This window comes from Chiloscyllium plagiosum, chromosome 27 (assembly GCF_004010195.1).
Source record: "Chiloscyllium plagiosum isolate BGI_BamShark_2017 chromosome 27, ASM401019v2, whole genome shotgun sequence".
Taxonomy (NCBI): Eukaryota; Metazoa; Chordata; class Chondrichthyes; order Orectolobiformes; family Hemiscylliidae; genus Chiloscyllium; species Chiloscyllium plagiosum.
This window is the reverse complement of record NC_057736.1, coordinates 48,746,966-48,757,794: the sequence shown is the minus strand read 5'-3', so window position 1 is coordinate 48,757,794 and position 10,829 is coordinate 48,746,966.

Below are 10,829 nucleotides of genomic sequence, written 5' to 3'. Positions count from 1 at the left end.
AAGTTTAACAGAGTTAGTTTTGGGCTGCAGACTGTTGCTAGGACAACATGGTGGTTCGGAAGCTTAGCTTTTAAGCGTTTCTTGGTGAATACAGTGTCGGTGGGATCACGGTCTGCTGCTAGGGAATTTGTGAGGCAGGTGGGTTCACGGGTATTGCTGTGCAATAATTTCGAAGTGCGGGCATAGGCCGTAACTATGCAATTAGAGTGGGCAACTGGTGTTGCTGCGGAGCAGTGTGCCAAGTAGTTTCAGAAGCATTTTGGGGGACTAGTGCAATGGTGGGGCCACATACCATTATTGGAGAACACAGTGTTTGCGGGTTTAAAGTCTATTGTGAAAGGGGCAGACTACAAGTGGTGCAGCAAACCATTGATTGAGGGAAAAAAAACAAATGGCGTGGACCAGACACTGCTTTTCGGCAAGCAGAATGGGGACGGGTCTGCTTGGCAAACTGAGATATTTTTGACCACTGACCATCACAAAGATAAAAGCGAGTGTATTGAAGCACATGGCGTTGGTACAGAATAAAGTGATTTGGTGCACAGGCCATTGTGCAGGAACAAATCGGGTGTGAGATCACTGGTTGTTGCGACCAGTACAGAGGGGAAATGTCACAGATCTTTTCTATGGAAGCACTTCGTTTGTGGGAAAACTGTTTGCAATGGGGGAAGTGACTATGAAAACACCCACAGCCCGTTGCAAGCGAACAGATGACGTTGAGTCCGTTGTGTGTTGCTAGAGCAAGAAAATGTGGTGGGTCCACAGCCTGTAGCCAAAGGAGCAAAGGGTGTGGGGACTTCAGTGGTTGTTAGGGGAAGACAGGGCATTTTGGGTGAAGTACTTCCACAGAGAACACAACTCACAGAATGTTCGACAAACATAGCTGATGAAGTAATGCTCTCGAGGACGAGTTTTGCTGTCCTCAGTCAATAACCTCATATGTACAGAAACGTGAGGCTTTGTTCCTTCATTGTAATCTTGAAAGCGTTTCTGAGAACTGTTTGATTTTCTTTTTTAAGCAGTTAAGCTTTGTTCTAGATCCAGAAAAGCAATATGTCATTCCATCGACCTATCACAGCAATTCCCATTTTTGTCTCTAAAACATCCAATACCACCGACCATTCAGGGATTACAACACTGCGTTGGTATCATTTCACTCCGTGGTTATTGAAACCTTGTTTTGTGTCGCCATAATTCTACTGAATGCACGCTGTACTCAAATGAACATGGAATCCCAACTCCCCTTCTTTGCTTATAAGTACAATGAAAGTGCTCAGTTGGCATGAAAGAGCTGCCATTAACTATCCTAATGTTGCTGACTGACTGACAGCTTCAGAATAATTTCTCCTGCATTAAATAGTAAAACACATCTCAGAGGTCGTACCTCAGACTATCGCAGAAAAAAAAAACACAACGCGATGTGAATCAATTCTGTGGGAATATTAGATTGAGGGGGGGGCAATACGAACGAAATGTGAAAGTATTAAACTGGGCTCAGGAACAGCGAAGGTTCCAGTTTGCCTTTGGAATTCTGTCATCACGGTGGGTGTGGAAATTTGTTGGTGCAAATATGAGAAACTACTTTCATTCATACATACCTGCACCGTAAGAGATCTTACTTGGATGTCAAATGCAGGATATGGATGTCCGAGCAAACATGATTTGCAAACTTCGATTGATTCAGTTATAATTTCGGGAATCTGTCTAAATCTACTGACCGTATAGAATTCAATGTTTCAGCAGTGGCTTCCTAAGTTTTTTAACTTCAAACAGGCAGAGGGATAAGACAAACCAAAAGGTAACATGTCAGTTCAAACGCAGAATTGCACGTATGACGACTCATTCAGAAAATAACTCGCAGTTTAATTTTTGAAGTAAAACTTGTTTTAAATCTAAAATAGTAATTTAATACAGAAAACGCTGACGCATTGCAAACTGCCTGGATTTTAACAATATGATCAAACGGATTTGTATTTAAAGAAAGCTTCTTGAAAAATAGACCAATGTGAAGGGTCGTGGGTGACTGTGAGGGTTTGGGAACAACTGTGAAAAAGTGAGAGCGCGGATTTGAGGGTGAGGTTGACCGATCCAGTTAATTGTAAGTGAGTGACTGTGCTTGTGAGGGAGAGAGTGTAACATTGAGGGGGTCAGTGTGATGATGTGAGAGTGAGTGTGACGGTGAGGGAGTCATTGCGGTAAGGGAGCGCTTGTGACGGAGAGTGAGTTGCTGTGACGGTGAGGAGGACCTTGTGATGGTGAGTGATTGAGTGTGACTGTGAGAGAGTCAGTGTGACAGTGAGAGAGACTCTAAGATAGTGAACCAGTGAATATGGACATTTGCGAGTCAGTGTGACAGTGAGAGAATGTGTGAGACAGTGAGGGTTTCTGGGTGACTGTGGTGAACACATTGTGATGGTGAGGGAGTGATTGCGAATCTGAACGAGTCAGGGGAACGTTGTGAGTGTTTCAGTAGGATGGTGTGATGCTGAGGTAGTGAGCGGTATGGTGGGGGAGAGAGAGTGATGATAGAGCGTAAGTGTGACAACAAAGAATTCAGTTTAATGGCGAATGAGTCAGTGCGATTGTATAGAAATGAGTGTGATGGTGGTGGAGCGAGAATATTGGAGAGGGAGTCTGGTTGACGTTAAGGGAATGAGCGTGAAAGGGTGTGAGTCAGTGTGACGGGGCAAGAACTAAAGATTGTGGTGACGAGGCATTCAATGTGGCTGTGAGGGAGTGAATGTGACAGCAGGCGGGCGGGAGTAACAGTAAGCGAGTGAGATTTTGATGGTGCACAAGTCAGTGTGGTTATCAGCGAATCAGTGTAGCGGGCAGTGAGTGAATATGAGTTGCGAGAGTCAGTGTGACTGCGAGACCGACAGCGTAATGAAAAGAAGTAGGTTTGTCGCTAAGAGAGTGAATGTGGCATTGAAAGAATGAGTGCAATGGTAAGCGAGTTGATGTGACGGTCAGCGGAAAGGTGTGATGGTGAGACAGATCATGTGATACTGACGGACTAAGTGGGAAAGTTGGGAACAGCTGGCAAAGAGTAATAGTGTCAGTGGGTTAGTGAATACGACAGTGGAGGAGTGGCAGTCGAGGAGTAATTGAGGTGGTGAGGGATTGAGCGTTTTGTGTGTGATTTATTGTAAGGGTGAGGCAGTGAGTGTGGTGATAGCAGAGTCAGTGTGACAATGAGCAAGTCAGTGTGACGTTGAGGGTTTAAGTGCGACGGTGAAAAAGTGAGTGTGAGATCGAGGGACTGAATGTCATAGTGGGGGCGTGACTGTCATAGAATAAATGCGGGAGTAGGGGAGAGAGTTAGTGTGATGGTGAAAGAGTCAGTGTGCAGGTGAGCAAGTCAGCGTGATGGTGGAAGACTGAGTTTGGCAGTAGTACTGTGAATACGGGGTGAGACAATCGTGTGATGGTGAGAGAGTCAGTGCGATGGAGAGGGAGTTAGAATGACAATGAGTGATTCAGTGTAACGGAGAACATTCACTAAGACTGTGTGGGAGTGAATAAGACGGCAAGGGATCAGTGTGATGGCAAGGGTTTCAATCTGCGACTGAGAGAGAGCGTGTGACTGTTACCGTGTCAGTGTGAAGGTGAGTGGGTGAGTGTGACAGTGAACATTCAGTATGCGGGTGTGTGAATGAATATGACGGTCAGGACGTTCGTGCAACGGTGAGGCTGTCCGTATGGCAGTTAGCATATCATGTGTGATGGAGAGACAGTCGTTATGCTAATGGGTCAGTCAGTGTGATGGTGAGGGCGTGAATGCAAGATTGAAGGATTGAGTGTTCCAGTGTGATGGCGACTATAACAATGAGGGAGTGCGAGTGATGGTAATCTTTTCAGTATGATGGTGAGCCACTGAGTAAGACATTGAACGTTTGAGTGTGTCGGTAAGAGAGTACGTGTGACGGTGAGGGTTTCAATGTGACAATGATGGAGTCCATACGTTGGTGAGGCTTTTGGTGTTATGATGAGGTGTCAGCTCGGCAGTGACTGTTTCAGCTTGCCGATGAGCTATTCAGTGTGATGATGAGGGAGTCAGTGTGACGGTGAGGAAGTGACTGTGACAATTAGCGGATCAGTGCGACAGTGAGACAGTCAGAGTGACTGTGAGCAAGTCAGTGGGAGGGTGATCATTTGAGTGGGACGGTAGGGACTTCAATGTAACAGTGAGGGAGCGAATACGATGTCGAGTGATTCAGTGTGCAGGTGCATGAGTCAGTCTTATGGTGAAAGAGTCAGAAAAAATGTTGAGGGAGTCAGTGTGATTGGGAGAGGTTGAGGGTGATGGATGGCCGAGTTAATATGACGGTGTGGGAGTTATTGTGTCAGTGTGGGACAAAGTGTGAAGGTGATAGAGTCAATGTGTGCGTGACCGAGTCAGTGTGAACGTGAGGGAGTGTTTGAGATGGAGAGATTTTCGGAGCGGTAATGAGGTCATCAGTGTGACTCTATTTGAGTAATTCTAAAAGTGAAGCAGTCAGAGTGGCGGTCAGCAATTCAGTATGGCGGTGAGGGAATCCGTGTAACACTGAAGGAGCGAATGTGGTGGTGAAAGAGTCAATGTAATGGTGATCGTGCCGTTGTGATGGTAAGCAAATGAATGTGACGTGGAAAGTATAGGTTTGTCAGTGAGAGAGTGGCTGTGATGATGAAGAGGCCTGTGTGACATGCGCAAGCCAGTGTGAGGGTGAGAGAGTTAGTGTGTTGGTTAGTTGATTAGTCTGACGGTGACGTAGTCAGTATTACGATGATCGAGTCAATGTGAAGGTGAGACCATAAATATCAATGAGTGCTTGACTGTCCTGGAGTAATTGTGATAGTTGGCGAGTGAGTGTGACGTGAACGAATCATTGTAATATCAAGAGAGTCAGTATCATGGTGTGTTAGACAATATGATAGTGAGAGAGTCCGGATAATGTTGTGTAGGTGTGCCGGCGGTGAGAAAATCTGCATAATGGTGCACCGGAGAGTATGGAGGTGTTGGATACAGTGAAATGGACAGCTAGCGAATGTGACATTGAGGGGGTGCATGTGATTGTAAGCAAGGCAGTGTGATGGTGAAGTAGTCACTGCGATGGTTAGCATTTAAATAAAATAGTGAAGCAAATTGGTACGATTTTAGAGACTTCATGTGATGGTGAGGGAGGGAATGTGACAATAAGGAATTCATTGTGACAATGAAAGATTCACTGTAATGGTGCATGGGGCAGCATGACGGTGAGACAGTCGGTGTGTGGTGAGTGGGAGAGTGTCATGTTGAGGAATTGAGTGAGATGGTAAGTGAGCGGATGTGTGAGTGAGTCTGTTCAGGCGAAGGTGAGTGAGTCAGTGTGAATATTAATGAGTCAATGTGAAGGTGAATGAGTTAATTTAAAGGCGAGGTAGTCAGATATGCGGTGAGGAAGTCAGTGTGAAGGTGAGAAAGTTAGACAGACGGTGAGGGAGTCAGTGGGACTGTGAACACGTTAGTCGAACATTGAATGTGTCAGTGTGAAGCTGAGTGAGTCATCGGTCCAGCAAGAGATTGAGTGTGATAGATAGAGAAGGAGAGCGAGATTTGACGACAGTTGTTTGACAGTGTATATGTATGTCAAAGAGCGAGATGGTGTGATGGTGAGCGAGTCGGAATAACGGTGGAAATGCAGTATGTTGGTGCATTCGAACATAATGGTAAGGGATTCATGGAAATGTTGATCCTTTCAGTGTGACCATGAGCAAATCAATGCGGAAGTGCTGATGTCAGTATTACGCTGAGCGGCTAATTGTTACAGTGATACAGGTAGTGTGATAGTCAGTGGGTCAATGTGTCGTGAGGATGTCAGTGTGACAATGAAAGGGTCAGTGTGATTGTGTAGTGTCAGAGTCACTGTGACAGTGATCATGTCAGTGTGACACTGAAGATTTGAGAGTTAGATGTGTGAACCAATATACGGGTCATGCAGTTAGTGTGAGAGTGGATGATGATGTCCGATTGTGAACAAGTCAGTATGAATATGACGGTGTCAGCGTGACGGTGAGACCGTGAGTGAAATGGAAGTTATTAATCGTGACTATAAGGGAAAAAGTGTGACGTAACGTGAGTCAGTGTGAAGGTAAACTAAACAGAAAGAACGTGATTGAGTCAATATGACAGTTAAGCAATTAGTGTGATGGTGAGAATGAGTGTGATGGTGCGCACGTCAGTGTGTCCCTGAGAGCATGAGTCCGAGACTGAGGGATTGAGTGTGCCATTACCGTAGTGACGGTCATAAAACAATGTCACAGAGGCAGAGTGAGTGACGGTGAGGGAATGACTGTGATGGTGATTCAGTCCGTGTGACTTTGAGGAGGTGAATGAGACTGGAAGGTATTAGCAGTTGGTTATAAGTGAAGGAGTGAGTGTAATGGTGACTGAGTCAGTGTAATGGTGAGAGAGTCAGTGTAACTGTGTGCGAGTCAGTGCGACAGTTAGGGAGTGAACGTGATGGTGAATGCATCATTGGAACAGCGAGGTAGTGAGTGTGCCGGTGAGCAAGTCATTGTTATGGTTCGTGTAAAAGTATGATAGTGAGTGTATAAGTGTGACGGGATTGGGTCAATATGGAGGTCAGCGAGTCAGTCTGATGGCGAGAGGGTGAATAAGTCAGTGTGGGAACGAGATCAAGGGTGAGACAGTGGTGTGCGGCAATGAGGGAGTAAGTGTGACTGTGGGCGAGTAAATATGACGGTAAGCAAGTCAGTGTGATAGTTAGGGATCGAGTGTGATGGTGAGAAATTCAGGGTAAAGATGACGGAGTCAGTGTGATGGCGAGAGGAGGAGTGAATCAATGTGTGAGCGAGTTCAATTGTGACGCAGTCGTGTACCAATGAGTGTAAAAGCTGACGCTGAGCGAGTTACTGTGACTGTGAGCGTTCATTATCACTGCGTGCAAGCGAATGTCTTGGCAAAAGAGTCAGCGTGAAGGTTAGGGGTTCAATGTAACGGTGAGATAGATCGTGTCAAGGTGAGCGAAACAGTCTGATGATGAGAGCATGAGTCTGAGGGTTGAGGACGAAGAGTGCCAGTACGGGAATGCCTATCACAAAGTAACTGTGACAGGAGAGAGTTAGAGTGATCGTGAAGGAGTAAGTCTGAAGGTGAATGAATCAGTGTGACGTTGAAGGATTGAGTGTAATGGTGAGCCACTCAATGAGAGGTGAGTGTGTCAGTATCATTTTGAGGTAATGAGCGTGTTTGAGAACATATCAGTCAAATGTTGATTGTGTCACCGTGACGGTGTTCGTGTCCCAGTTGGATAGTGAGGGATTCTGTGCGATGGTAAAGGATTGAGTGTGATGGTGCACGAGTCAGTGTGAAAGTGCAAGAGTCCGAGATATGATGAATGAATCAGTGTGATGGTGAGGAGTGAGTGCGATGGTGATTGTGTCCGTGCTACAGTGAGGATTGAGTGTGTCGGTGTGGAAGACACTGTGATGGTAAGGGAGTCAGTTACACGATGATAAAGTGAATGTGACGGTGAGTGTGTGAGTGTAACAGTGAACGAGTCTGCGTCGTGGAGATGATGTGGATGTCAGGATGGGGCAGTCAGCGTCATGGAGGAGTGAGTGTGATGATGAGTTATTCAATGTGAAGGTGAGCGAGTCAGTGTGTTTTTGAGCGATCAGTGTGACGGGAAGGATGTCAGTGACACGATAAGAGTGACTGGGACGTTGAGAGATCATTCAGATAGTGAATATGTCAGTGTGATACTGAGCGATTCATCGTAACGGGAACAGTGTGAGTGTGACAATAGCTGAGTCAGAGTGACGGTGCCGGCGAGTGTGATGCACTGAGTGTGATGTTAACGGAGTCACTGTGCTTTTGATGGACCATCTGTGGTGCTCAGGTAGTCAGTGTGATGGTGAGTGGTTTGGAGTGACGGTGGAGGATTAAATGTTCGGGTGAGTGAGTCAATGCAAAATGATTGTGATAGTGTGATGGAGAAAGCGTGAGTATCATGGTGAGCACGTCGGTCAGACGCTGAGCATGTCAGTGGAATGGTGACTGTGCAACTTTGACAGTAAGAGATTGAGTGTGACGGTGGGCGATTGAATGCAACGGTTAGACAATAGACAGTAGGTGGAGGAGTAGGCCATTCAGCCCGTCGACCCTGCACCACCATTCAATATGATCATGGCTGATCATTCCTAATCAGTATCCTGTTCCTGCCTTATCTCCATAACCCTTGATTCCACTATCTTTGAGAGCTCTATCCAACTCTTTCTTAAATGAATCCAGAGACTGGGCCTCCACTGTCCACTGGGGCAGAGCATTTCACACAGCCACCCCTCTCTGGGTGAAGACGTTTCTCCTAATCTCTGTTCTAAATCGTCTAACCCCTATTTTTAAGCTGTGTCCTGGGGTTCGGCACTCACCCATCAGCGGAAACATGTTTCCTGCTGCCAGAGTGTCCAATCCTTTCATAATCGTATACGTCTCAATCAGATCCACTCTCAGTCTTCTAAACTCAAGGATATACAAGCCCTGTCGCTTCAGTCTTTCAGTGTAAGGTAATCCCGCCATTCCAGGAATTGACCTCGTGAATCTACGCTGCACTCCCTCAATAGCCAGAATGTCTTTCCTCAAATTTGGAGACCGGAACTGCACACAGTCCTCCAGGTGTGGTCTCACCAGGGCCCTGTACAGCTGCAGAAGCACCCCTTTGCTTCTATACTCAAATCCTCTTGTTATGAAGGCCAGCATACTATTTGCCTTCTTCACTACTTGCTGTACCTGCATGCTTGCCTTCATTGACTGTTGTAAAAGAACACCCAGATCTCTCTGTACTGCCCCTTTACATAAATTAATTCCATTGAGGTAGTAATCTGCCTTCCTGTTCTTGCCAGCAAAGTGGATAACCATATATTTATCCATATTAAACTGCATCTGCCATGCATCTGCCCAATCACCTAACTTGTCCAGGTCACCCTGTAATCTCCTAACATCCTCATCACATTTCACCCTGCCACCCAGCTTTGTATCATCAGCATATTTGCTAATGTTATTGCTGATACCATCTTCTATATCATTACCATATATTGTAAAGAGCTGCGGTCCCAGCACTGATCCCTGCGCTACCCCACTGATCACTGCCTGCCATTCCGAAATGGGGTCATTTATCACTACCCTTTGTTTCCTATTAGCCAACCAATTTTCAATCCAATCTAGTACTTTGCCCCCAATACCATGCACCCTAATTTTACTCACTAACCTCCTGTGTGGGACTTTATCAAAAGCTTTCTGAAAGTCCAGGTACACGACATCTATGGATCTCCCTCGTCCATCTTCAGAGTTACATCCTCAAAAAATCAAGAAGATTAGTCAAGCATGATTTCCCCTTCATAAATCCATGCTGATTTGCCGTAATTTCATCCTTTATAATAGACTCCAGCATCTTTCCCACCACTGAGGTCAGACTAGCTGGTCTATAATTTCCTGCTTTCTCTCACCCACCTTTCCTAAAAAGTGGTATGACATTAGCCACCGTCCAATCCTCAGGAACCGACCCCGAATCTATCGAACTCTAGAAAATAATCACCAACGCATCCACGATTTCCCGAGCCACCTCCTTTAGTACCCTGGGATGCAGACCATCAGGCCCCGGAGACTTATCAACCTTCAGACCTAACAGTCTCTTCAACACCAAATCCTGGTAAATATAAATTTCCTTAAGTTCAGGTCTTTCAGCCACTGTTACCTCAGGGAGATTGCTTGTGTCTTCCCAAGTGAACACAGATCTGAATTACCCATTTAATTCCTCTGCATTTCTTTGTTCCCCGTAATATATCCCCCTGTTTCTGTCTTCAACTGCCCAATTTTAGTTTTAACCATTTTTTTTTTGCCTTGCACATACAGTGAGAGTTCGGGTGTGAGAGTGAGGGCGTCACTGTGACTATGAGCGAGTCGTTGTGACGGTGAGGATGTGAAAATGCGTGATTGGGACGGGAGCGAGACCGTGGAATAGCGAGTAAGTCAGTATTGCCTGTATGGGAGTCAATGAGACAGTGTTGATTTGAACCAGACGGTGAGTGAATCAATATGACGGTGAGAGAAGGAATGCGACAGTGAGTAAATCAGTGACATAGTGAGCGATTTAAGCTGACGGCGAGACTGTTAGTGTGACAGTGAGGGAGTCAGTGCAACATCGAGCGAGTAATTGTAACAGCACGGGACTGTGTGTGACGTTGAGGGAGCCAGTATGATGGTGGCGGAGTGCGTTTGCTGCAGATGAAATGCATGTGATGGTGAGTGAGTCAGTGTAATGCTGAGTGAATGAGTGCTATAAATCAGTGTGATTGTGATGGATTCGGTGTAGTGGTACGAGAGAGTGTGACGGTGAAGGAGTCTGTGTGATGGTGAGAGAATGAGTGCCATGGTGAGCGAATCCATGAAATATTGCGTGGTTGTTCGTGTGATTTTGAGTGATTCAGTGTTATGATGAGGGAGTTAGTGTGATGATGTGCGATGCAGTAGGGTGGTAATGGAGGGAGTAGAACGCTGTGGGAATTTGTGTGATGGTAAGGGAGTGAGTGCGATTGTGAATTAATCAGTGTGACGTTGATTGGATGGAATGAAATGATGAGGGAGTAATTATGATCGTCTCCGAGTCAACGTGATAGAGAGCAGTCAGTGTGAGTGTGCGGTGGTTATTGCGAAAGTGAGAGTGTTAGTATGATGAAGAAAGAGTCGGTGTGATCGTGAGTGTATCAGTGTGATAGCGGAGTTTTCAATGTGTTCCTGAGGGTATCAGAATGGCGGTACAGCCGTGACTGTCACAGAGTGAGAGTGA